This window comes from Aegilops tauschii, chromosome 7 (genome assembly GCF_002575655.3).
Source record: "Aegilops tauschii subsp. strangulata cultivar AL8/78 chromosome 7, Aet v6.0, whole genome shotgun sequence".
Lineage (NCBI taxonomy): Eukaryota > Viridiplantae > Streptophyta > Magnoliopsida > Poales > Poaceae > Aegilops > Aegilops tauschii.
Genome location: NC_053041.3, coordinates 446,145,675 through 446,173,227, shown reverse-complemented (window position 1 = coordinate 446,173,227; position 27,553 = coordinate 446,145,675). Strand labels below are relative to the sequence as shown.

The 27,553-nt window shown below is 48.6% G+C and overlaps 1 long non-coding RNA gene across 1 annotated transcript; it reads left to right on the top strand.

Annotated features, from left to right (window-relative positions):
* The first annotated feature begins 457 nt into the window (after window positions 1-457).
* LOC141027326 (uncharacterized) lies at window positions 458-4,179 on the top strand. Its single transcript, XR_012189176.1, has 3 exons — window positions 458-1,086; window positions 2,229-2,306; window positions 3,912-4,179. It is a non-coding gene; the product is annotated as an uncharacterized lncRNA (long non-coding RNA).
* The last annotated feature ends 23,374 nt before the right edge of the window (window positions 4,180-27,553 follow it).

Sequence of the window (27,553 nt, the reverse complement as noted above, 5' to 3'; positions counted from 1 at the left end):
CCTCCCCTCCGGGCAAGGCCGACCTCCTCCGCGCCTTGCCTGACGACGACGCTGCCGGCGACCACCCAGTGAGGGAAGTCCTGCCCCCTGCTGGGGTCACTAGGAGGTCCAGGGTCTCCCTGTAACACCCCCGGTGTCATGGTACAGTAAACTCCTATTAATGGTGCCACACCATCATAATTTATTTTTGCTAATCATCACTTTGTTCCAAACCGACATCAAATCCAAATTTCATTTGAAATACAAGTCAAATTATTATTTCTTCAACCGGTGAGACAAAAATGTTCACTGGTTTGCAAGAATTCACTAACTAGTTTTCTTGAATATACCAACATTATTTGAATTATTAAAATGCCCTTGACCTATTTTAAACTGGTCCAAACAACCCCTTTATCTCATTTAAATTCCACCATAAATTCTAGGGGAAACAAATTGCCCCCAAACTTTTTGTGGCAGTGCAAGTTATTGCAATATATTTAAATAGCCAAGTTCCATAATTTTGCAAAGCCATTTGGTGGCTTATGTAAACGCTAATAGCGTCTATTAAAAGAAAACAGAAAAGAATGTAAAAGGAAAAGAAGGAAGCTTTTAAAAAGAAATAGGCCCATGTGGGACTGGGAGGCCCAACCCACCACACCTCCTCTCCCTCCTCACGCTACAGGAGACAGGGAGAGGGTGTGGCGGCCACCCGCGGCCGTGACCGCTCCTCGGCAACGTGCCGTCCATCCCCAGGCCCCCCTCTCGGATAAGAGCAACCCCAGCCGCCCCTCTCTCCCCTGGAAAAACCCTAGCCCCATCTTCCTTCCCCCCCGCGCCTTTGCTTCCTCCCCGCGACAAGCCGAGCCGCCGTCGCCATTGTCTTCGTCGTCTGCGTGCTTCCCGACGACCCCGAGCCCCGCTAGCTTATCCAGGAGGTCGGCGACGCTCCTCTCCTTCCACTACGGGGACGCGCTCGAGCTCGGAGCACCTACATCGAATGGATCGCGCGGCCTTCGACCTCGGGACCCGACTTCGTTCGTCGTCCGCCGTCGATTCCCGCCACTCCGGTCCACCTCCGACCTCCCCGACCTCGCCATCGAGCTCGCTGTGAGCTTCTCCTCCATCTCCCCTGTTTTTCCCCTTCGATCCGACGCCGTAGACTGCTCATTCCGTCGTGCCCGAAGCTCCATGCCCGCAGCCATGCTCGTCCGCCGTGGTCGCACGCTTGGCCGTGTCCGGTCGCGCGTGCGTGCACCCGCCGCGCCCTGGCCATGCCCCGCACTCGCCTGCTGCCTTGGCCGCCCGTGCCCCGTGCACCGCGCGCGTCCGCGGCCGTTCGCTGCCGCGCTCCCCTGCTGCGCCCGCCTGCTGCTGCTGATCTACTGCTGGCTGTGCTGCTCATGCTTAACTGCTGCTTGCTACCCCGGTGTCGTTTGCTGCCGCTGCTTTATGCCTCCAACGTCGTCCCGCTGCTGATGCACGATGATGCTGCTGCTCCTAAACGGCTGCTGCTGTTGCAGCTGGCCATGGCCATATCCAAGGCCGTGAGGTGTGTGTGTGTGCTATGTGTGTGTTGTGTGTGTGCGCGTTGTGCGTGTGGCCGGCGGTGCCACATCCGTGTGTGGCCGGCCCTTGTTTATTTAGCACTGGTATAGATTAGGATTTACAACTAGTGCTAAGGTAGTCTAAATGGTAGATGACATGTGGACTCACTGTTAGTTTAAAGAAACGGCAAATTTTAAAAAAACGTTTAAGTCAATGGCATGTGGCCCTCTACACTGTTCATATGTTGATCAGTCTTTGACTGGGTCAGACCAGCCCCTCTGGCCCCATTGTCTTACACTATGGCTAGAATAGCCCTAAGTAACAAAAGTTTATTCTGCTTTTATATCCGTTTTAGAAATAAATCCAGTAATTAGGAAATTTAATAAATCTTTGAAAAAACATATAAAATAATCCGTAAGTCAGATGAAAATATTTTGTGCATGAAAGTTGCTCAGAACGACGAGATGAATCCGAATACATGGTCCGTTCGTCTACCACATGCCCCTAGCATAACGAACATGCAACTTTTCCCCTCTGTTTCATCTGTCCGAAAATGCCGGACTTCGGGAAAACTTTCCCGGATATTTTCCCCCTGCGCCGGTATCGCGTAGTACTACGTTAGAGCACCCCTAGCGCTGCTTATTACCTGTCATGCATCTGTTTGCTCTGTATTTACTGTTTCTTCCCCCTCTTCTCTTCGGTAGACCCCGAGACCGCTGCTGATGTCCCTGTGATTGACTACGTCACCGACGACCCTTCTTCCCTTTCAGCGGAGCTTCCAGGCAAGCCCCCCCTTTGATCATCCCGATATCGCCCATTTCATTCTCTCATGCTTGCATTAGATTTTGCTACTGTTCTTGTTTGCTCCTATTCTGATGCATAGCCTGCTTTTATAACCTACTCTTTGTACCTTACCTGCTTATCCTAAACTGCTTAGTATAGGTTGGTTAGTGATCCATCAGTGACCCCCACCTTGTCCTTGTTGCCCCTGCTTCATCATCGAAGACCCGATCAACGGGATCGAAGACCAGGCCCCGACACCGCATATCACTTTCCCCTTTTGTTGCTCGACTCTGCAGAGTTACCATCGAGTGTCGAAGGTGAAACCTATACATCACTCCTGATGAGATCTCTGTAGTGTAGCTATTCGGTCGTGGTCATCGAGGGTGATTTCCTCCTTAACCACTCCCGATACGACTCTGTCGTGCAACCCCTCAAGTGTGAACCTCGGGGGTGGTTCCTCTTACGTTCACCTTGATGATTACATCGAGTGTAATTCACCGGGGGTGATTCCTCGGGTTTTCCCCTTGATGTTTGGACACACGGATACTTGGACTTTACCACTGTTACTTGGAAAGGCGGGTTGACCCTGAGGGGTACCCACGAGTGATGTGGAGACAGGTTCACCTGGAGGGTGCCCGCGAGATAATTACGAGGCGTGGTCGGGCATTCCTAGCCCTTGCCGCAAGTCCTCGAGACGGGGCAACGGGGTCACATCTTCGTGAGTCTCTACTTGTTACCGCGTGCTCGTAATTCACTACGATTTGGATATTTGATCCGAGGGGCCTCTGGCCTGATAGCAATAACCATCACGTGGGCATAGTATGGGCGTTCTGCGTCGTATGCATCAGCCGAAGCTTAATAGACGCCAGCAACTGAGCGGCGCGCGCCGGGTTGGACTGGTAAGCACCTGCCTTTTAAAAGGAGGCAGCTAGGTCTGCTCACCGGCAGCGTACGCAACATGCAGGAGTTCCCGGGGAGATGGCCCATGACCCCTGGGGGCATAGGTTTAGTCCGGCGTGCTGACCTCTCTATTAAGCCTAGGTCGGGTTGCGGCGTATTGTTTGGCCGAGGCCGGGCATGACCCAGGAAAGTGTGTCCGGCCGGAGTTAATCGAGCGTGGTGGGTAAGTTGGTGCACCCCTGCAGGGAAGAAAACATCTATCGATAGCCTGTCCTACGGTAACGGACACTTGGTGTTGTATCCCGATCGATACAACTAGAACTGGATACCTGAGATGAGAAATGGATATGAGAAATGGAGATGAGAACTGGATAGTATGGCTCTGGGATTGCTTTCTCGCAGGGAGTCGAGAAAGGATCTCTGGCCGAGGTTGATAACACTTCTACTACCTTACTTTATGCTACTCTACTCCCTCATGTTGCTGCAAGATGGTGGTTTCCAGAAGATGCTAGTCTTCAATAGGACTAGGCCTTCTCTCTATTCTGGCATTTTTGCAGTCCAGTCCAGTCCACATATACAGCCCCTCTTTGACAATGTTGCATATGTAGTGTAGATCCTTGCTTGCGAGTACTTTGGGTGAGTACTCACGGTTGCTTTGCTCTCCCTTTTCCCCCTTTGTTCTTCTTTCCGGTTGATGCAACCAGATGTCGGAGCCCAGGAGCCATATGCCACCGCCGATGCCTACTACTACGTGGAGACCGCCGACGACCAGGAGTAGTTAGGAGGCTCCCAGGCAGGAGGCCTTGCCTTTTCGATCGATGTTGCTTTTGTGCTAGCCTTATTAAGGCTAACTTGTCTAACTTATGTATGTACTCGGATATTGTTGCTTCCGCTGACTCTTGTGTTTTCGAGCTTATGTATTCGAGCCCTCGAGGCCCCTGGCTTGTAATATAAAGCTTGTATTATTTTAAATTTGTGTCTAGAGTTGTGTTGTGATATCTTCCCATGAGTCCTTGATCTTGATCGTACACATTTGCGTGTATGATTAGTGTACGATTGAATCGAGGGCGTCACAAGTTGGTATCAGAGCCGACTGCCTGTAGGTTGCCCCCTTTCCAACTCCTTGGCCGAAGTTGAGTCTAGTCATTGAAAAACTTTTACTAACATGGTTGTGTGGCTTACGGGCCCATGTTTCCATTGGGTGATATTAGGATCTTTTACTCCTTGTCTATACTCTGGAACTCTGATCTCTCTTCCATTTGGGTTAAACGAACTTACTAACTCTAACACTAGGATCTCGTAATTACTTCCTCCCGGAGAGCCCCTTATTACTGATGATCGCCTGCTGCACCAGAAGATTCCGAAGATACTCTACGATGTTCTCTTGAGACTTTGTGCCTGTCGCTTTTGCAATTCCCTACCACCGATATATCCTTATGGATAACTACATACATTTGTCATTCATACAAGCATTCCTTGTTGCTCTTGTTATTTCAAGATGCCCTAAAATACTCTCCGTTGCCCCGAGAATCCTTTGAGCTTACTGCCTTGCAGTTCTTTACCACATGAATACCCCTACGGATAATTCCTCGCACTTATCGAGTATCCGTTCATCCCCAGTTGTTCGTATGCTTCATAAGATTCTCTGAAATACTATTCAATTTTCCGAGAATCCTCTTCAAACTATTGCTCGGCAATTACTTGCCTGCTTACATTATGGATGCTTCTCATATGTCTAGCAATATTCATTAGTATCATTTGACACCGTCATTTTGTTCCTATTGATTCAACATGTGAGCGAATGCGCGCAATCATCAGTTGATCCTTTTAAATGATCTTTCTGGCTCAGACGTCACTCCGGACATGAGCTGGTTCTCGGCAAACCAAACCTTAATTGATTGTCAATCTATATCTATTCAACTTACTTGTCTTTTGATCAGAGTATCTGCTTCTGATCTTCTAATTTGGAAATAATAATTTCTTTGCATTAAGCATCGAATTATTCAGATGTTTCTATAATCCAATGCCTTTGCATTCTTTCCTTCTTCTGATTGTGTACTGATACTCAAATCAGATCCATTGAGGACCGTTGAATCGTTTGTTGGATTATTATCCTGCAGTTTCCTTCATATTCAAAATTTTGTGAGCTCTTCCCCTGATACATATTGCCTTTGGTAAATTGTATTCTCTGCTTTGTCAACCATGCTCTGCTTCCGAGCTTGATTTAATTATCTCTATGGTTTTTTCAAATGTTCCTAAGATGCCCTGATGGGTTGAACTAATGCTTTCCCTAATTTGTGTGAACCCGGAAATTCTATGGGTCATACTCTACTGGTGTTACACCGGATAAAAATTTCTACACTACAACTTTGTCAAAAGCGAGAAGTAAATGAGAAGTTATGCATTGAAGAAGTGGGAGTCGACCTTGAACTTTGTGTTCATGCCCATAGACACGATGTAGATCTTATCATGGAAGCTTCTCTTATAATCAAATGTTCCCTTGGTATAAGCTCATCTTGCATCTTTAATTTGATTCTTTGCAATCGTGGTTCCGACCATATTTTCTCCTTGATTCCATTTCTCGGACAAGTTAAAATACTTGTCTTCTGCAGATCATTTCATCTGTCCAACCTCTATTTTGATCTACCTCGAGTATTTCCCCCTGTTATCTCGAGAATATCACGTGACTACATAACTTCTTATGAGTTCTTCCTCAACTATTATTTCTCGCCGATTCCAATTTTCCACGGGTTTTGGGTTATTAGTCACTTGAGAACACCGATAAGTGAATCGATTCCGCACTATGATTCTATAACTCTAAGTACTTTTCATTGCTTACGAGATTAATAATCCTTCAAGTCATTCCTAGCCTGATCAGCTATATCATTATCGTACTAAAAAATTTAACTGTGCTATCTGGTCCTTCTTCCCGGAGCACAATTTCAGACAATGAGCTAAGCTTACATCGATCTTCCTTGTCTTATCATTTTTCGCCTTGAATAGCAAGCTTCATTTCGAGTTTGTGTCGTACCCGTGGCTCAAATAACCTTACGCTTCATCATTTCTTTTGCGTGATGTCGTCATTGATCGATTACATCTTCATGAAACCTCTCGACAAATGTGTCGTGATCATCATCATCATTCCAAACTTTTCCAGGATATCAACCGAATTCATGATGAGAAATACCATCCTTGCCCCCTCGATGAATTTTTGCTGAGCCCGTGGGCCCCATCCTCATCTTTCCCTTGCTAAAATTGTATGACTTATTTTATAAGTTGTTTCCAATGGGTCCTTGTGTATCCAAAGTCTGACCTTTCTCTGATGACCATGTCAATGCTATCCTGAAGCATGTTTGTGGTACTCCGAACATCAACAAGAACATTGGAAGCGCAATGCTAAACCTTCTTGATCAATTATCCAAACACCATTTTATGGGTAAACCTCATAAATTCCTTGCCCCTTTGTCTAACTGGTTTCATACATGGAGCCTTATCATGTATATCATGCTATGCCTTTCCTTGGGAAAGATATACTCTTGATACCCAGGTATAAACACAATTTTCCTTGCCATTGGTCTGTTTAATCTGATAATCACTTTTTTCCTTTCCATTGTTCTATTTGACCTTTCTGGCAATCAAACTTGTCTGAGCAGAGATAATTCCCTGCTTATGTAACACCTGGTGTACAAGCTCTGTCAGTAAGACCTTGTTACTATTGTTGATGACATTCCGGTAACCACCGATGGACGAGAACTTTGCCTATTGGTCCACCTCGTTTCAACGAGCAGGAAAATGGTTCTCTTCGTCCCACGCCCTTGGTACCAAACTTTGTTACCAACATAACTGACAGGCTATCCTCTGACTTGCCTTGCTATCATGACCGTTCAAGATGTTAGCGCCTTCCTGCTTTTAAACCACATGGTGGTCCCATAAACCACAGTTCCACAGGATCGAAACCCGACTCTCCTGTACACCCTCGTTTCTAAGATTATTTCTCACGCTTGGCTTCATATGAAAATCCTAAGCCGCCTTCCGAGTGGCGATCTATTTGGTATCAGACGCAATACTTATTACCATTGCTCTGAACCACTTTCACCCTCTGTTTCAGGCAATGAACGATTGCCTACCCGGTTGGAGCTTCTTATTGCACCTCCTTCCCTTGCTCTCAACGTCTTTCTTAAATTTCGACTCGAGAGGTGCCTCTATGCCACGTTCACCGAGATAGTCCCAAGGTACCTATCTTGTGTTGAGCTCCGTCCTTCCCGAGTCTTTCCTCCATACACCACCCCTTAAATCTCGGGACGAGATTTCTTGTAGTGGAGGAGATTTGTAACACCCCCAGTGTCATGGTATAGTAAACTCCTGTTAATGGTGCCACACCATCATAATTTATTTTTGCTAATCATCACTTTGTTCCAAACCGACATCAAATCCAAATTTCATTTGAAATACAAGTCAAATTATTATTTCTTCAACCGGTGAGACAAAAATGTTCGCTGGTTTGCAAGAATTCACTAACTAGTTGTCCTGAATATACCAACATTATTTGAATTATGAAAATGCCCTTGACCTATTTTAAACAGGTCCAAACAACCCCTTTTATCTCATTTAAATTCCACCATAAATTCCAGGGGAAACGAATTGCCCCCAAACTTTTCGTGGCAGTGCAAGTTATTGCAATATATTTAAATAGCCAAGTTCCATAATTTTGCAAAGCCATTTGGTGGCTTATGTAAACGCTAATAGCGTCTATTAAAAGAAAACAGAAAAGAATGTAAAAGGAAAAGAAGGAAGCTTTTAAAAAGAAACAGGCCCATGTGGGACTGGGAGGCCCAAACCACCACACCTCCTCTCCCTCCTCACGCTACAAGAGACAGGGAGAGGGCGTGGCGGCCATCCCGCGGCTGTGACCGCTCCTCGGAAACGTGCCGTCCATCCCCTGGCCCCCCCTCTTGGATAAGAGCAACCCCAGCTGCCCCTCTCTCCCCTGGAAAAACCCTAGCCCCATCTTCCTTTCCCCCCGCGCCTTTGCTTCCTCCCCACGACAAGCCGAGCCGCCGTCGCCATTGTCTTCGCCGTATGCGTGCTTCCCGACGACCCCGAGCGCCGCTAGCTTATCCAGGAGGTCGGCGACACTCCTCTCCTTCCACTACGGGGACGCGCTCGAGCTCGGAGCACCTACATCGAATGGATCGCGCCGCCTTCGACCTCGGGACTCGACTTCGTTCGTCGTCCGCCGTCGATTCCCACCACTCCGGTCCACCTCCGACCTCCCCGACCTCGCCATCGAGCTTGTTGTGAGCTTCTCCTCCATCTCCTCTGTTTTTCCCCTTCGATCCGACGCCGTAGACTGCTCGTTCCATCGTGCCCGAAGCTCCATGCCCGCATCCATGCTCGTCCGCCCGTGGTCGCACGCTTGGCCGTGTCTGGTCACGCGTGCGTGCACGCGCCGCGCCATGGCCATGCCCCGCACTCGCCTGCTGCCTTGGCCACCCGTGCCCCGTGCACCGCGCGCGTCCGCGGCCGTTCGCTGCCGCGCTCCCCTGCTGCGCCCGCCTGCTGCTGCTGATCTGCTGCTGGCTGTGCTGCTCATGCTTAACTGCTGCTTGCTACCCCGGTGTCGTTTCCTGCCGCTGCTTTATGCCTCCAACGCCGTCCCGCTGCTCATGCACGATGCTGCTACTGCTCCTAAACGGCTGCTGCTGTTGCAGCTGGCCATGGACATATCCAAGGCCGTGAGGTGTGTGTGTGTGTGTGCGCGCTATGTGTGTGTTGTGTGTGTGTGCGCTGTGCGTGTGGCCGGCGGTGCCACATCCGTGTGTGGCCGACCCTTGTTTATTTAGCACTAGTATAGATTAGGATTTACAACTAGTGCTAAGCTAGTCTAAATGGTAGATGACATGTGGACTCACTGTTAGTTTAAAGAAACAGCAAATTTTTTGAAAAAATGTTTAAGTCAATGGCATGTGGCCCTCTACACTGTTCATATGTTGACCAGTCTTTGACTGGGTCAGACCAGCCCCACTGGCCCCATTGTCTTACACTGTGGCTAGAATAGCACTAAGTAACAAAAGTTTATTCTGCTTTTATATCCGTTTTAGAAATAAATCCAGTAATTAGGAAATTTAATAAATCTTTGAAAAATCATATAAAATAATCCGTAAGTCAGATGAAAATACTTTGTGCATGAAAGTTGCTCGGAACAACGAGACGAATCTGAATACAATCTGTTCGTCTACCACACGCCCCTAGCATAACGAACCTGCAACTTTTCCCCTCTGTTTCATCTGTCCGAAAATGCCGGACTTCGGGAAAACTTTCCCGGATAATTTCCCCCTGCGCCGGTATCGCGTAGTACTACATTAGAGCACCCCTAGTGCTGCTTATTGCATGTCATGCATCTGTTTGCTCTGTATTTACTGTTTCTTCCCCCTCTTCTCCTCGGTAGACCCCGAGACCGCTGCTGATGTCCCTGTCATCGACTACGTCACCGACAACCCTTCTTCCCTTTCAGCGGAGCTTCCAGGCAAGCCCTCCCTTTGATCATCCCGATATCGCCCATTCCATTCTCTCATCCTTGCATTAGATTTTGCTACTGTTATTGTTTGCTCCTATTCTGATGCATAGCCTGCTTTTGTAACCTACTCTTTGTACCTTACCTGCTTAGTATAGGTTGGTTAGTGATCCATCAGTGACCCCCACCTTGTCCTTGTTGCCCCTGCTTGATCATAGAAGACCCGATCAACGGGATCGAAGACCAGGCCCCGACACCGCACATCACTTTCCCCTTTTGTTGCTCGACTCTGCAGAGTTACCATCGAGTGCCGAGGGTGGAACCTATACATCACTCCTGATGAGATCTCTGTAGTGTAGCTATTCGGTCGTGGTCATCGAGGGTGATTTCCTCCTTAACCACTCCCGATACGACTCTGTCGTGCAACCCCTCAAGTGTGAACCTCGGGGGTGGTTCCTCTTACGTTCACCTTGATGATTACATCGAGGGCGTCACACTCCCCCTCGGGGAAGCCGCCGTATGGTGTCCCGATGAAGAGCAGATCGTCACTGGTCTCTCGGGGTGACGCCCCTGCCTCACCGCCGCCCGGAGCCACCGCGGCCTCGCAGACTCCTGGGGCCGCGCGCCCGCGCCCCAGGCCGCGAGGCCCCTAAGCTCCGCACTTTTGAAGAGGCGCCGGGACTACACCGGCGTGGACCAGTGAGTATCCTGCCCTAACCTTGCCCTTGCTCATGCTTCCGCCGCGGCTTCCTGATGCTTCCTCCTTGAGCTTCTAGGCCGACGTCGTCATCGAAGAAGAAGAAAGAGGGGGCGGCCACATCCTCGGGGACCCAGCAGCCTGGCACGGCCGCGCCTCCTCCAGCACAGAAGGGCGGCGATGGCGCCCGCCCCTCTCCGGCCCGGTCTTCCTCGCGAGGCCCGGAGGAGCATCTCCAGGGGACAGCGGCCCCTAATGCTACGTCGACTCCCGAGGTGCTTGTCCCCAGCTCGCTGGCCGAGGCCCCGCACGCTCCGGAGCTCCTGGCTTCTTCTTCCCCCATAGTTAACCTGCAGGTCTTGGCGATGACGCTGCCTTCTCCTTCCACCCCACTACCAGTTCGTGATCCTTCTGCCTCGCCTGACGCCCTGGAGCACGCCCTTTCTGCGCTGACCCGGCTGCGGGGTGATCTTCAAGGCGCCGACCGTCGCCTAGTGGCCGGGCGCCTGGAGCTGATCTCTAGTTGGTTGCACTCTGATGCATCCATCCGGGAGGCGCTGAGCCAGGCCGTGGCGGCTTCCGAGAAGGACAAGCAGGCCGCTGCCCAAGCCGCGGCTGCCCGCGAGGCGGCGCTGAAGGATGCCGGGGCCGCCCAGGATCGCTGCCGATCGCTGGAGCCCGAGCTGGAGACCATGCGCAATGAGCGCGCGGCCAAGGCTCGAGACCGCAAGGCGGAGGAGGAGAAGATGAAGGCCCGAGAGGACGCCGTCAGAGGTCGTTACGCCAAGCTGGAGCAGTTGGCGAGGGCACAGGCCACAGAGCGCAGCCGGCTGGAGAAGCTGGAGCAGGAGATGAAGGCAGAGAAGGCAGAGCTGGAAGCCAAAGTGAAGATCCTGGCCGAGGACCGCGTGGCCTTCAAGTCCCTTGAGGAGAAGTCCCGCGTGGCGCTGCGGGCACTCTACGAGAAGGACTTGGAGGAGCCGCTCGCGACAGACGACGAGGGCCCCACCCAGCTGCTCCCTCGTCTTATCGTGGCGCTCGAGGGCGTCGTCGGTGGGATCGGCCCCTTGGTGGAGGGGGAAGCCCTTGCGCTCTCCTCATCTGCGCTGACGCGCATCCTCAACCACCTCCATCTTCATGATCCTGACGCCGACCTTGACGAGCTGCTCGAGCCCGTGGATGATGAGCGCTGTGCAGCTGCTGCCGAAGCCGTGAAGAGCCGGATAGAGGCCTTGCTGAAGAAGTTCCGCGCCTTCGACCCTGCGCCCTCGCCCGGTGGTGCTGCCGAACCTGCGACTCCGGCGGGCAGCATAGGTGAGGGCAACGTCGCCGTCGAAGGGGCACCCCTTGCAAGTGACGGTGGTGTCCAAGGATGACGAGATGGCTTGCTAGTGGCTACTTTTCCAGCTTTGCCTCTGCAACATGCACCATGCCTCGTGGAGGCGTTTAAACTTGTGTTTGGTATTTGAAGAACAGTATGTTTTGTAATATTTGTTTGAGATTCCACGATTTCCTTCCCGTTTGCCTGGTGTTCTACGTCAGCAGGGCCCGACCCCGTGCATACCTCAGCCGTCGTCGGGCCGTCCGAATCACCAGGACAGTCCAAGGGGTGAGGGGCTACGTGGCCAGTTAGGCACCTGAGTCACGATACTCAGGAGTCCCCCTTGACGCGCAAACGGCCTGCAGGAAGAAACCGCTAAAGTAGGTATTAGGGTTCTACGTCGGCAGGGCCCGACCTCGCGCATACCTCAGCCGCCATTGGGCCCTCCAGATCACCAGGACGGACCAAGGGGTGAGGGGCTACGTGGCCAGTTAGGCTCCCGAGTCACGATGCTCAAGAGTCCCCCTTGACGCTCAAACAGACCTTCATACCTGTCCTCACCGAGGTCCCGCTTGGGAGTGGCGCGCGACGACCAGGTCTGAGGTACCTGGCAGGGCGGTGTACGCTAGGCAGGGCCTAAGCGTAGCCCCCGTGCCCAGCCCCCTCACGCGACTCTCCCGAGGGGAGAGCGTTGCGGTGAGGCTGGACACTGAGCCGGGTGGCTCCCTGAGGTTGGTACGGTCGTGGGGCCGCCCTTAGTTGTTTATTACCAGCGCGGAGCGTAGCGCTTCCGCACTTGCACGGGCATATCCGCTCCTCAACCGTGTCGACTGCCAGCGCGGAGCATGGTGCTTCCACTGGTGCGTGGGTGAGGGCTCCCTCTGAGTGGAGCCCCCGGGGCATGTACAGCCCCGCCCTGACACGTGGCTTGCACGACAAGGCTAGACGAGGTGTGTCTGGGCACTCGTGAGCCAGCGCGGGACTCACGAGGCCCTACATCAAGGAGGGTTGCGCCTGGGCTTGGTTCTTGATAGCTTCAGTGATCCTGCGAGATGGTTAGGTAACCTGCGCCGGACGAATTTCCTGAGGCGATCCCATGAGAAGGCCAGACACCAACGACCCCAGGAGGTGACGTGAACGGGGCCGACCCGCCAGACAGAGCTCAGTCATTGGGTTTATCGACGCTGCAGGGACGGACCCGAGCACAGACGCTGTCCTGAGCCTACTCATGCGAGTAATCCTAAAGGGAAAACAATCGGCGCGCGGCTCCCATGGCAATGAGGGTGGTCGCGGGTGGGGTATTGATGTACCAGATAAGCAGGTGATAGCCATAGATAACTTATGCGAGGAGACAAGCTAGCTTAGGATAGATGTAAGAACGATACATGCCACTGGGACGGACCCGAGCGGCCTGGGGATGATGCAGCCCGAGGGGCGCCCCCAACAGAGTAAGCTAAAGATGCAAAAAGATACACGTCGCGGGGACAGGCCCGTGCGACCTGGGAATGATGCAGCCCGAGGGGCGCTCCCAGCTGAGTAAACTGGAAAATGTCACCTGGTTCCGTTGTCGAAGGGGGTTGAGGTAGCTGAAGGTGTGCGCTGGAGAGGTCGCCTCTCACGAGCCACCAGGGCCCTGAGCCCGAGGAGGCTCTGGGGGCTCGGATGGTTCCTTGAGGACCGTCGCCATCCCTGCCAAGACTACGTGATGCCTGGCCTCCTGAGCCGCCAGGATGCTTCGTAGATGACGCTGGTAGGTGACAGCCACGTTCGGCAGGCCAAACGTCATGCGAACATAGTTGTGAGGTGGACCCTCGCACCGGCCAACGCTCGAAGGCCAGAAGCGCTCCTGAGATGCGGCCCTGTTGAGCCCTGGAATGTTGACGCAGACACGCAGACCCCCGTCCTCGCCAGGATGGGGAGCTGCACTGGGTGGTGGGCGGCGGTCACCGCGTATGGTCCTTGCTTCCTGAAGCTCCTGGATCGCCTTGGTGATGAACCCCTGGGCACTTGGCGCTCCTCGCCTTGTTCCCTCTTGAGGGAAACGTGCAGCGAAGCATGCCTCCACGTGGTGCCCGAGCGCCTCCCTCGTGACATTGGCTAGGTCTGAGGCGCTCCAGAAGAGAGCCCCCGAGCCCAGCCTGAGGAGGGCGTCGGGTGCGCCTTCCTATGCGAGGGAGGGAGGCGCCCCGGCTGCGGGCGCAGATCCTGAGGTGGTGCCACTGGAGACACCTCTTCCCTGAGGAGCTGGGTGGAGTAGCTGCTTCTTCTTCTTGGGGATGGCCTCAGGAGGGTACAAGGTGCCTTCGTTGTTGGGGTCTTCGATTGCTGCGGCTTGGAAGGCGCGCTCAAGGGAGCACACCGCATCTCTTTCTTCACACGGAACCATGATGATGCCGCCACTCCCCGGCATCTTGAGGACATTGTAGCCGTGGTGGGTCACCGCCATGAACTTGGCCAATGCTGGATACCCAAGGATGGCGTTGTACGGCAGGCGGATGTGGGCGACGTCAAAGTCAATGAGCTCGGTGCGGTAGTTGTCACGCTGGCCAAAGGTGACGAGGAGGCGGACCTGCCCTATCGGGGTGGTGTAGCCGTCGGTCACTCCGGAGAAAGGCTTGGTAGGCTGTAGCTGATCGTATGGCACTTGGAGGCTGTCGAACGTCTCGACGGACAGGACATTGAGCCCTGCGCCGCCGTCGATGAGGGTCTTGGTGACTTGGATGTTGCTGTGATGGGTGAGCAAAGCATCGGGAGGGCGCCAGCAGTGGCCGCGCACTTGAGCTGGTCCGACGAGCTGAAGGTGATGGCGCACTTGGACCACCTGAGCGGGCGCGTGGGCTCGAGCCTGGGAAGGGCTGCGTTCACCTCGCGAGCAAACTGCTTGAAGATACACTGGGAAATTGGGGCCTCAGCACCGCCCAAGATGCAAGCGATAGCGCGCGGCTCCTGGAAGCCCCCAGCCCCCTCGTCCTGATGGTGGTCGTCGATCCTTCTTGGTGGTGGCGGCAACGGAGGGGGCCAGCATTGCCTTGAGGACGGTCCTCACGAGGCTGATCCCTCCAGGCGCCCTCACGAGGCTGGTCCTGCCAGTGGTCCTCACAATGTCGGTCGTGATGACCCACAAGTATAGGGGATCTATCGTAGTCCTTTCGATAAGTAAGAGTGTCGAACCCAACGAGGAGCAGAAGGAAATGATAAGCGGTTTTCAGCAAGGTATTCTCTGCAAGCACTGAAATTATAGGTAACAGATAGTTTTGTGATAAGATAAATTGTAACGGGTAGCAAGTAACAAGTGTAAATAAAGTGCAGCAAGATGGCCCAATCCTTTTTGTAGCAAAGGGCAAGCCTGGACAAACTCTTATATAGAGAAAAGCGCTCCCGAGGACACATGGGAATTATCGTCAAGCTAGTTTTCATCACATTCATATGATTCGCGTTCGGTACTTTGATAATTTGATATGTGGGTGGACCGGTGCTTGGGTGCTGTCCTTACTTGGACAAGCATCCCACTTATGATTAACTCCTATTGCAAGCATCCGCAACTACAAAAGAAGTATTAAGGTAAACCTAACCATAGCATGAAACATATGGATCCAAATCAGCCCCTTACGAAGCAACGCATAAACTAGGGTTTAAGCTTCTGTCACTCTAGCAACCCATCATCTACTTATTACTTCCCAATGCCTTCCTCTAGGCCCAAATAATGGTGAAGTGTCATGTAGTCGATGTTCACATAACACCACTAGAGGAGAGACAACATACATCTCATCAAAATATCGAACGAATACCAAATTCACATGACTACTAATAGCAAGACTTCTCCCATGTCCTCAGGAACAAACGTAACTACTCACAAAGCATATTCATGTTCATAATCAGAGGAGTATTAATATGCATATAGGATCTGAACATATGATCTTCCACCAAATAAACCAACTAGCATCAACTACAAGGAGTAATCAACACTACTAGCAACCTACAGGTACCAATCTCAGACTTAGAGACAAGAATTGGATACAAGAGATGAACTAGGGTTTGAGAAGAGATGGTGCTGGTGAAGATGTTGATGGAGATTGGCCCCCTCCCGATGAGAGGAGCGTTGGTGATGACGATGGCGATGATTTCCCCCTCCCGGAGGAAGTGTCCCTGGCAGAACAGCTCCGCCAGAGCCCTAGATTGGTTCCGCCTCGTGGCGGCGGAGTCTCGTCCCGAAAGCTTGCTTATGATTTTTTTCTCGGACGAAAGACTTCATATAGCAAAAGATGGGCACCGGAGGGCCACTAGGGGGCCCACGAGGCAGGGGCGCACCCAGGGGGTAGGGCGCGCCCCCCACCCTCGTGGCCAGGGTGTGGGCCCCCTCTGGTATTTTCTTCGCCAGTATTTTTTATTATTTCCAAAAAAACTTCCATGGAGTTTCAGGACTTTTGGAGTTGTGCAGAATAGGTCTCTAATATTTGCTCCTTTTCTAGCCCAGAATTCCAGCTGCCGGTATTCTCCCTCTTTATGTAAACCTTGTAAAATAAGAGAGAATAGGCATAAGTATTGTGACATAATGTGTAATAACAGCCCATAATGCAATAAATATCGATATAAAAGCATGATGCAAAATGGACGTATCAACTCCCCCAAGTTTAGACCTCGCTTGTCCTCAAGCAGAAGCCGATAACGATAAATATGTCCACATGTTTAGAGATAGAGGTGTCGATAAAATGAAATACGGACATGAGGGCATCATGATCATTCTTATAACAACAACATATATGAATATTGTCATATTATTTCTTATGATAAAGTAACAATCTATTCACTATGTCAAGTATGAATCAGAAACTTCATTGAAAACTAACAAACTATAATCTCAGTCATTGAAGCAATTGCAATTTATCATAACATCAGAAAGAGTCAATATAAGAGCTTTTCAGCAAGTCCACGTACTCAACTATCATTTAGTCTTTCACAATTGCTAACACTCACGCAATACTTGTGGTTACGGAGTTTTAATCGGACACAGAGAAAGATAGGGGCTTATAGTTTCGCCTCCCAACCTTTTACCTCAAGGGTGATGTCAACAATAATAGTTCATGCTAACTTTACATCCAATTGGATATATATATCCGGATCTTTCCAACACAATGTGCTTGCCAAAGGATAAAATGAAAAAGAGGAAAGGTGAAGATCATCATGACTCTTGCATAAGGTAGAAGATAAAAGTAAAAGATAGGCCCTTCGCAGAGGGAAGCAGAGGTTATCATGCGCTTTCAGGGTTGGATGCACAAAATCTTAATGCGAAAGAACGTCACTTTACATTGCCACTTGTGATATGGACCTTTATTATGCAGTTCGTCGCTTTTATTCTTCCACATCACAAGATCGTATAAAACTTATTTCCCCCACACTAATCAATCATACATATTTAGAGCAATTTTTATTGCTTGCACCGATGACAACTTACTTGAAGGATCTTACTCAATCCATAGGTATATATGGTGGACTCTCATGGCAAAACTGGGTTTAAGGATATTTGGAAGCACAAGTAGTATCTCTACTTGGTGCAAAGAATTGGCTAGCATGAGGGAGAAAGGAAAACTCAACATGTTGGATGATCCATGACAATATACTTTATTTCAGATATAAGAAAACATAACCCATTACGTTGTCTTCCTTGTCCAACATCAACTCTTTAGCATGTCATATTTTAATGAGTGCTCACAATCATAAAAGATGTCCAAGATAGTATATTTATATGTGAAACCTCTCTTTCTTTATTACTTCCTATTAATTGCAACGATGACCAAAACTATGTTTGTCAACTCTCAACAACTTTTAATCATCATACTCTTTCTATGTGAAGTCATTACTTTTCATAAGATCAATATGATCTCTTTATTTATTTTTATTCTTTCTTTTTCTTTTATTCCCTCAAAATCATAGCAAGATAATCAAGCCATTGACTCAACACTAATCTTTATTATATATAGCTCACGGACTCGATTACATAAAGGGATCATAAGGCAAAACTCAAAACTAGATCATACCAAAAACTTTATTCTACTAGATCAAGATAATACTAAAAGGATCGAACTAAGAAAAACGGTAAAGATAGGAGTGTGATGGTGATACGATACCAGGGAACCTCCCCCAAGCTTGGCAGTTGCCAAGGGGAGTGCCCATACCCATGTGATTATATCTCTTTCTTCGGAGGTGATGGTGTGATATTCTTGGCGATGATACTCCTCAGGATACGATTCTCTTCCTCGAGCTTATTGAGTTGCTGCTTGAGATCCATTATCTCCTTACGGAGCTTACCCGACGGTTAAAGCTCCTTGCACCCATGGATGTTGCATAGCTGCGGGGGAACAAGTAACACTCCTTTTCATATTCTCGTAAGAAAGAAATCTAACATTGGAAGGGATAACCGAGTTTGGAATAGCCGAGCTTTGTAGTTCCCCCATCGTGAATCCAGCTCGGAAGCGAGAAGTGACTTCTTGATCCTCCTCCATGGCATCTATCCTCTTCAAATCAGCCTCCATATCTTCCTCCGTTGCTGGCCCAAAGTGGTCAACATCGCTGTTTGTCCTTGATCTCGATGCCGGATGAGACACCCGGCTCTCCCCGACTGACTCTTGAGAAGACATCTTGCTCTAATCTGCAGCAGCAACAGTTTGAAACAAAAACAGAGGATATTTGCGTGATACGAGAGTCAAAACCTTCGGGAGATTATATAATGAATTTTTACCGACCAAAATACATATCGTGCAAGAAAACGGAGTCCGGAGAGCGCACGAGGTGCCCACGAGGCAGGGGGCACACCCTCCACCCTCGTGGAGGCCTCGTGTCCTTCCCGGACTGCTTCTTATTTTCCTATTTTTCTAAATATTCCAAAACGGAGAAATTTTTCCATTAGAACTGTTTTCGAGTCGGTTTACTTACCGTACCACATACCTATTCCTTTTCGGAGTCTGAAACGTTCTGGAAAGTGTCCCTTATGTATTCCTCCGGTGTTACGGTTTCAATAACATTAGTTTCAACATTTATAGGATTACCTGAGATATAATGTTTGATTCTTTGACCGTTCACCACCTTCGGATTTGTGCCTTCGAAGTTGTTGATTTTTATGGCACCGGAACGATAGACCTCCTCGATAACGTAAGGACCTTCCCATTTAGAGAGAAGTTTTCCTGCAAAAAAACTTAAACGGGAGTTGTATAGCAATACATAATCACCTACATTAAACTCACGCTTTTGTATCCTTTTGGCATGCCATCTTTTAACTTTTTCTTTAAACAGTTTGGCATTCTCATAGGCTTGGGTTCTCCATTCATCTTAGCCTCTTCTCACCGGCAAGTTTGAAATCATAATTGAGCTCTTTAATGGCCCAATATGCCTTATGTTCTAGTTCGAGAGGTAAGTGACATGCTTTTCCATAAACCATTTTATACGGAGACATACCCATAGGATTTTTGTATGCAGTTCTATATGCCCATAACGCATCATCAAGTTTCTTGGACCAATTCTTTCTAGACCTATTAACAGTCTTTTGCAAAATTAATTTGAGCTCTCTATTACTCAATTCTACTTGACCACTAGACTGTGGGTGATAAGGAGATGCAATTCTATGATTAACATCATACTTGGCAAGCATTTTACAAAAGGCACCATGAATAAAATGTGAACCACCATCAGTCATTAAATATCTAGGGACTCCAAACCTCGGGAAAATAACTTCTTTAAGCATCTTAATAGAAGTGTTATGATCAGCACTACTAGTTGGAAGAGCTTCCACCCACTTAGTAACGTAATCAACAGCAACTAAAATATGAGTATATCCATTAGAGGAAGGAAACGGTCCCATATAATCAAAGCCCCAAACATCAAATGTCTCAATAACAAGTGAATAATTCATAGGCATTTCTTGACGTCTACTAATATTACCAATTCTTTGACATTCATCACGAGATAAGACAAACTTACGAGCATCCTTGAAGAGGGTAGGCCAATAAAAACCTGATTGCAATACCTTGTGTGCAGTTCTATCTCCAGCGTGGTGCCCTCCATAAGCCTCGGAGTGACACTTGCGTAGGATCTGTTCCTGTTCATGCTCAGGTACACAACGCCTAATAACACCATCTACTCCTTCTTTGTAAAGATGTGGGTCATCTCAGAAGTAATGTCTTAAATCATAGAAAAACTTTTTCTTCTGCTGGTATGTGAAACTAGGTGGTATAAATTTAGCAAGAATGTAATTAGCATAATCAGCATACCATGGAGCAGTACGAGAAGCATTTATGACATTTAATTGTTCATTAGGAAAGCTATCATCAATAGGTAGTGGGTCATCAAGAACATTTTCTAACCTAGACAAGTTATCTGCAACGGGGTTCTCAGCTCCCTTTCTATCAATAATATGCAAATCAAATTCTTGTAGCAAGAGAACCCATCTATTAAGTCTAGGTTTAGCATCTTTCTTTTCCATAAGATATTTAATAGCAACATGATCCGTGTGAATAGTTACTTTAGAATCAACAATATAAGGTCTGAACTTATCACAAGCAAATACAACTGCTAAGAATTCTTTTTCAGTAGTGGCATAATTTCTCTGGGCATTGTCTAGAGTTTTACTAGCATATTGAATAACATATAATTTCTTATCAACTCTTTGCCCTAGAACAGCACCTACGGCATAATCACTAGCATCGCACATAATTTCAAAGGGTAAATTCCAATCAGGTGGTTGAACAATAGGTGCAGAAATCAACGCTTTCTTAAGTATTTCAAATGCTTCTACACAATCATCATCAAAGACAAAAGGTATATCTTTTTGTAAGAGATTAGTCAGAGGCCGAGAAATTTTTGAGAAGTCCTTAATGAACCTCCTATAAAAACCGGCATGACCAAGGAAACTTCTTATACCATTGATGTCCTTGGGACATGGCATCTTTTCAATAGCGTCAACTTTAGCTTTATCAACTTTAATACCTCTTTCGGAAATTTTATGCCCCAAGACAATACCTTCATTAACCATAAAGTGGCACTTCTCCCAAGTCAAGACAAGATTAGTTTCTTCACATCTGTGCAAAGCTCGATCAAGGTTGCTCAAGCAATCATCAAAAGAGGATCCATAAACAGAGAAATCATCCATAAAAACCTCACAAATCTTTTCACAAAAATCAAAGAATATAGCCATCATGCATCTTTGAAAGGTATACGTCTATAAGCAAAAGTACCGAAAGGGCAAGTAAAAGTGGTCTTTGCTTGATCATCAGCTGACACAGGTATTTGAGAGAAACCAGAATAACCATCTAGAAAGCAAAAATGTGTATGTTTGGATAATCTTTCTAGCATTTGATCTATGAATGGCAAGGGGTAATGATCCTTTTTAGTAGCTTTATTTAATTTGAGGGAAATCAATTACCATCCTATAACCTGTAATAATTCTTTGCGGAATCAATTCATCTTTATCATTAGGAACGACAGTAATACCTCCCTTCTTAGGGACACAATGGATAGGACTTACCCACTGACTATCAGCAACGGGATAAATTATACCTGCCTCAAGGAGCTTTAGTATTTCCTTTCTTACCACTTCTTTCATCTTAGGATTCAGCCGTCGTCGATGATCAATAACTGGTTTGGCATCTTTCTCAAAATTTATTTTGTGTTGACAAAGAGTGGGACTAATGCCCTTAAGATCATCAAGAGTATATCCAATAGCAACACAGTGCTTTTTCAGAGTTTTCAATAATTTTTCTTCCTCCTTCTCTGAAAGGTTAGCACTAATAATAATAGGATATATCTTATTTTCATCAAGATAAGCATATTTAAGAGTATCAGGTAATGGTTTAGGGTTAATTGGATTCATGCCACTGTAACTTTCGCAAGTTGGAAAAATGCCATTACAAAAACCAGAGTTTGAAATATGCCACCACAACTTTTCCATACCTCTACATACACCATTATCTTGACTTAATAGAATAAAAGATAAATAAAGACTTGTATTCCAATGTGTATTTCAGTACTGACCATACTATACATGCGCCCACCGAACTGTTATTGAAAAATGCGATTTCTCTTGCCCAGCCGCCGAGTACTTCTGGTGTACACAGCTAGCAAGCTGACTTCCGCTCCAGATTGAACCTGCACGCACCTAGCACCGGCAAGTTGCTCTCATGCACAGATTGATCTTGGCCTTCATTGGCTCACACGCACGTACACAGCGATTCTGCCGCCGGCCGGAAACACAACGCACGCACGCGAGCTTCGACGAGCGGAGGTCGTAGTGGTGCGAAGAACACGACGGGGCCGGGACTTGGGCGCAGTCTAGAGGCGGATGCAGCATGGTGAGCGAGCTCGTCCCGGGCGGTGGAGTGCGGCATGGTGGTGAGCTTGTCGGGGATTGTGAACGCGACGGGCAGAGAAGGCGAGTTCGTCGGGGCCGGAGCTTCGATGGGGCGGAGATGCGGCTGGAGCTCGGGCAGGTCGGGCGATGAGTGACACGGTCGGGGAGCGCGAGGCCGATGATGGGGCGTGGACGGGCAGCGCGATGTTGACGGCTGGCGGAATCAACTCAAGCTCAAGGCGTCTCGGGGATCAGCGGCTCCATGGACAAGTGCGCGGAGCTCTGGAATCAGCAGCCGCGTTGCACGCGCCACCATCCGCAATGCCAGCCTCCAGCTATGTCCACGTGCCTCTGACCGCTGCCGTATAAAGGTATTTACAAGCATATAAGGGTAGTATATGGCTCAGTATTGTTGAAAATGGCATATGTAGAGGTATGTGAAAATTGTAGTGACATATTTCCAACTTTGGTTTTTGTAATGGCATTTTTCCAACTGGTGAAAATTGCAATGGCATGAATCCAATTAACCCAATGGTTTAAGCTCAAACACGGGATCACCCTTGGGTGGAGGAGGATCCCCTAGGATTTCAACAGGCAAGTTGTGTTTAAGAATAGGTCCCTGTTTAAAGAATACTTCATCTATTTCCCTTCTTTCATTCATAAACATATCATTTTCATGGTCTAGCAAATATTGTTCTAAAGGATCACTAGGAGGCACGGCAATAGAAGCAAGACCAATAATTTCATCCTTACTAGGCAATTCCTCTTCACGGTGTTGTCTACGAAATTTAGAAAAATTAAACTCATGAGACATATCACCCAAACCAATAGTAAAAACATCCTTTTCGCAGTCTATCTTAGCATTAACAGTGTTCAAGAAGGGTCTACCAAATATAATGGGACAAAAGCTATCTTGTGGGGAACCAAGAACAAGAAAAGCAGCAGGATATTTAGTTTTCCCACACGACTTCAACATCTCTAACAATCCCAATTGGTGAAATAGTATCTCTATTGGCAAGTTTAAATGTAACATCGATATCTTCCAACTCAGCGGGTGCAATATCATGCATAATTTCTTGATATAAAGAAATAGGTATTGCACTAGCGCTAGCACCCATGTCACATAAGCCATGATAACAATGATCTCCTATTTTAACAGAAATAACAGGCATGCCTACCACAGGTCTATGCTTATCTTTAGCATCAGGTTTAGCAATTCTAGCAGTCTCATCACAGAAATAAATAACATGCCCATCGATATTATCAGCCAAGAGATCTTTAACAATAGCAATATTAGGTTCAACTTTAACTTGTTTAGGGGGTGTATAAGTTCTAATATTATTTTTACGAACCACAGTTGAAGCTTTAGCATGATCCTTTATTCTAACAGGGAAAGGTGGTTTCTCGACATAAGCAGTAGGAACAATAGGATCATTATAAGTGATAGTCTTTTCTTCAACTTTAATAGGTGCAACTACTTTTACTTCTATGGGAGGATTATATTTAAACCACTTCTCCTTAGGGAGATCAACATGAATAGCAAAGTATTCACAGAAAGAAGCTACTATCTCAGAGTCAAGTCCATATTTAGTGCTAAATTTACGGAAAACATCAGAATCCATAAAAGATTTAACACAATCAAACTTAGGTGTTATACCTGACTCCCTACCTTCGTCGAGATCCCAATTTTCAGAGTTGCGTTTAATTCTTTCCAATAAATCCCATTTGAATTCAATAGTCTTCATCATAAAAGAGCCAGTACAAGAAGTATCGAGCATGGAGCGATTGTTGTCAGAAAGCCGAGCATAAAAATTTTGAATGATCATTTCTCTTGAGAGCTCATGATTGGGGCATGAATATAACATTGAATTAAGCCTCCCCCAAGCTTGAGCGATGCTTTCTCCTTCGCGAGGCCAAAAATTATATATATAATTACGATCGCGATGAACAAGATGCGTAGGATAAAACTTCTGATGGAATTCCAATTTCAACCGTTTGTAGTCCCATGATCCCATATCATCACATATCCTATACCATGTCAATGCATCTCCCTTCAAAGATAAAGGGAAGACCTTCTTCTTGATAAAATCATCGGCCATACCTGCAAGCTTAAATAATCCACAAACTTCATCCACATAGATTAAGTGTAAACCGGGATGCAATGTTCCATCTCCTGCAAAAGGATTAGCTAGCAGTTTCTCTATCATACCCGAAGGAATTTCAAAGTAAACATTTTCATTTTTAGTAGGTTCAGTAGGTTGAGGAGCAACTCTTTGCTCTACTGGTCGAGGTGAAGATACCCCGAACAAGCCCCTCAAAGGATTATTTTCCATAGTAACAAGTGACAGTAAATTTCAGCACACTATATAAATTTTTCCTTACCAAATTCCACCTACCAAAGGAGGTTCACTCCCCGGCAACGGCGCCAGAAAAGAGTCTTGATGACCCACAAGTATAGGGGATCTATCGTAGTCCTTTCGATAAGTAAGAGTGTCGAACCTAACGAGGAGCAGAAGGAAATGATAAGCGGTTTTCAGCAAGGTATTCTCTGCAAGCACTGAAATTATAGGTAACAGATAGTTTTGTGATAAGATAAATTGTAACGGGTAGCAAGTAACAAGTGTAAATAAAGTGCAGCAAGATGGCCCAATCCTTTTTGTAGCAAAGGACAAGCCTGGACAAACTCTTATATAGAGAAAAGCGCTCCCGAGGACACATGGGAATTATCGTCAAGCTAGTTTTCATCACATTCATATGATTCGCGTTCGGTACTTTGATAATTTGATATGTGGGTGGACCGGTGCTTGGGTACTGTCCTTACTTGGACAAGCATCCCACTTATGATTAACTCCTATTGCAAGCATCCGCAACTACAAAAGAAGTATTAAGGTAAAACTAACCATAGCATGAAACATATGGATCCAAATCAGCCCCTTACGAAGCAACGCATAAACTAGGGTTTAAGCTTCTGTCACTCTAGCAACCCATCATCTACTTATTACTTCCCAATGCCTTCCTCTAGGCCCAAATAATGGTGAAGTGTCATGTAGTCGACGTTCACATAACACCACTAGAGGAGTGACAACATACATCTCATCAAAATATCGAATGAATACCAAATTCACATGACTACTAATAGCAAGACTTCTCCCATGTCCTCAGGAACAAACGTAACTACTCACAAAGCATATTCATGTTCATAATCAAAGGAGTATTAATATGCATATAGGATCTGAACATATGATCTTCCACCAAATAAACCAACTAGCATCAACTACAAGGAGTAATCAACACTACTAGCAACCTACAGGTACCAATCTCAGACTTAGAGACAAGAATTGGATACAAGAGATGAACTAGGATTTGAGAGGAGATGGTGTTTGTGAAGATGTTGATGGAGATTGACCCCCTCCCGATGAGAGGAGCGTTGGTGATGACGATGGCGATGATTTCCCCCTCCCGGAGGGAAGTGTCCCCGGCAGAACAGCTCCGCCAGAGCCCTAGATTGGTTCCGCCAAGGTTCCGCCTCATGGCGACGGAGTCTTGTCCCGAAAGCTTGCTTATGATTTTTTTCTCGGACAAAAGACTTCATATAGCAAAAGATGGCCACCGGAGGGCCACTAGGGGGCCCACGAGGCAGGGGGCGCGCCCAGGGGGTAGGGCGCCCCCCCACCCTCGTGGCCAGGGTGTGGGCCCCCTCTGGTATGTTCTTCGCCCAGTATTTTTTATTATTTCCAAAAATAACTTCCTTGGAGTTTCAGGACTTTTGGAGTTGTGCAGAATAGGTCTCTAATATTTGCTCCTTTTCCAGCCCAAAATTCCAGCTGCTGGCATTCTCCCTCTTTATGTAAACCTTGTAAAATAAGAGAGAATAGGCATAAGTATTGTGACATAATGTGTAATAACAGCCCATAATGCAATAAATATCGATATAAAAGCATGATGCAAAATGGACGTATCAGGTCGCGCCACTCCTGACGGGGGTCGTGGTCATCCCAGCGTCCTCCACTTCATCCTCCTCCTCGGCCGTAGCCCCGGTCGTTGCGCTCGGGGCGTCGACTGAAGTGTCCATCTCGAATGGCCCTAAGCTCTTGGCAGTCATTGGTGTTGTGGTTATGTACGTTCTGGAAGGTGCAGAACGGACAGCTACTCTTGGACGACTCGGGGTGGTCCCGGCCGTGCTTTGTATCTGGCTCCGCCCCGCGAGCACGGCTACCCCCTTGCGCTACACGTCCTTGGCCTTGGCTTTCTTCTCTTCTAGGTCGGCAGTAGAGAGCTCGAGGGGGGAAAGGCGCCCCTCCTTAGCTCTTGCACGCTTGGTCGCCATGTTGAACATCTCCAGAGCCGTGCATAGCTCCTCGTGGATGGCGAGCTCCTCCTTCATCTTGACGTCGCGGACACCATCAAAGAACGCTGAAATGATGGCCTCGTCTGTCACCTTGGGGATCTTGAGGCGAACGCTGTTGAAGCACTGGATGTACTTCTGCAGGGTCTCCCCTGGCTGTTGCTTGATGTGGCGTAGATCACCCTCGGCCGGCGGGCAGTTGCGAGTGCCCTAGAAGTTGGCGACGAAGCGGTCGCGCATCTCACCCCAGCAGGAGATCGAACCCGGGGGCAGATTCAGGAGCCACGAGCAAGCACCATCTTTGAGAGCCATGGGAAACCAGTTCGCCATGACTTTTTCGTCGCCGTTGGCCGCCTCGATGCTCAGCTCGTAGAGCTGCAAGAATTCCGCAGGGTCGGGGGTGCCTTCGTAGCGCGGAGGCAGGTCTGGCTTGAACTTTCCTGGCCAAACGACGCTACGCAGCTCCGGGGTGAAGGCACGGCAGCCTGCCATAGCCACCGGGGCCCGCCGCGGGGAAGGAGCTTAGTCTTGGTGCCCGCATACCGCTGCCGCAGGCGGCATGCGGTCTTGACGTGGTGGCGCCGGGAGTGCTGGAGTGTCTTCTCGCGGTCGGGGAACCTCTTGGTAGCTTCTTTCTTCATGCGCGGGCGCCCGGCGCGGCGGGTCGCGCCGAGGGGCCGCGCGTCTTGGTGCCAGGGCGCCGTCTTGGTGCGGAGGTAGCGGAGGCGCTCCGTGAGCTACATCGCCCGCAGCTGGCGGAGGGCGAGGCAGTGAGAGGGACGGTGTAGGGGAGCCCCCAGCGGCGTTGACGAGCTCGGCAATGCGGTCCAACCAGTCCTCGTAGAGGTCGTCGACCGGGCGGTAGCGCAGGAGCTCGCGTGCCATGAGCAGCGCGGCCTGCGCTTCCGTGGGCGCGCGACGAGCGTGGGACGATGAGCCGGCCGGAGTCAGCGACGGGGTGGCGGTGCGGCCGTCCCACCGCACAGAGGGGTGCAGCGAGGACGTTTGCTGCGCGTTTCCCGCCGGGCCAGTGGCGGCATTGGCGGTGGGTGACGGAGAACGACGGGGAGGCCCGCCGACAGGGGCTGTCTGAGCGACACGGGCGGCGAGGGCGGCCCGACGCTCGGCGCGGG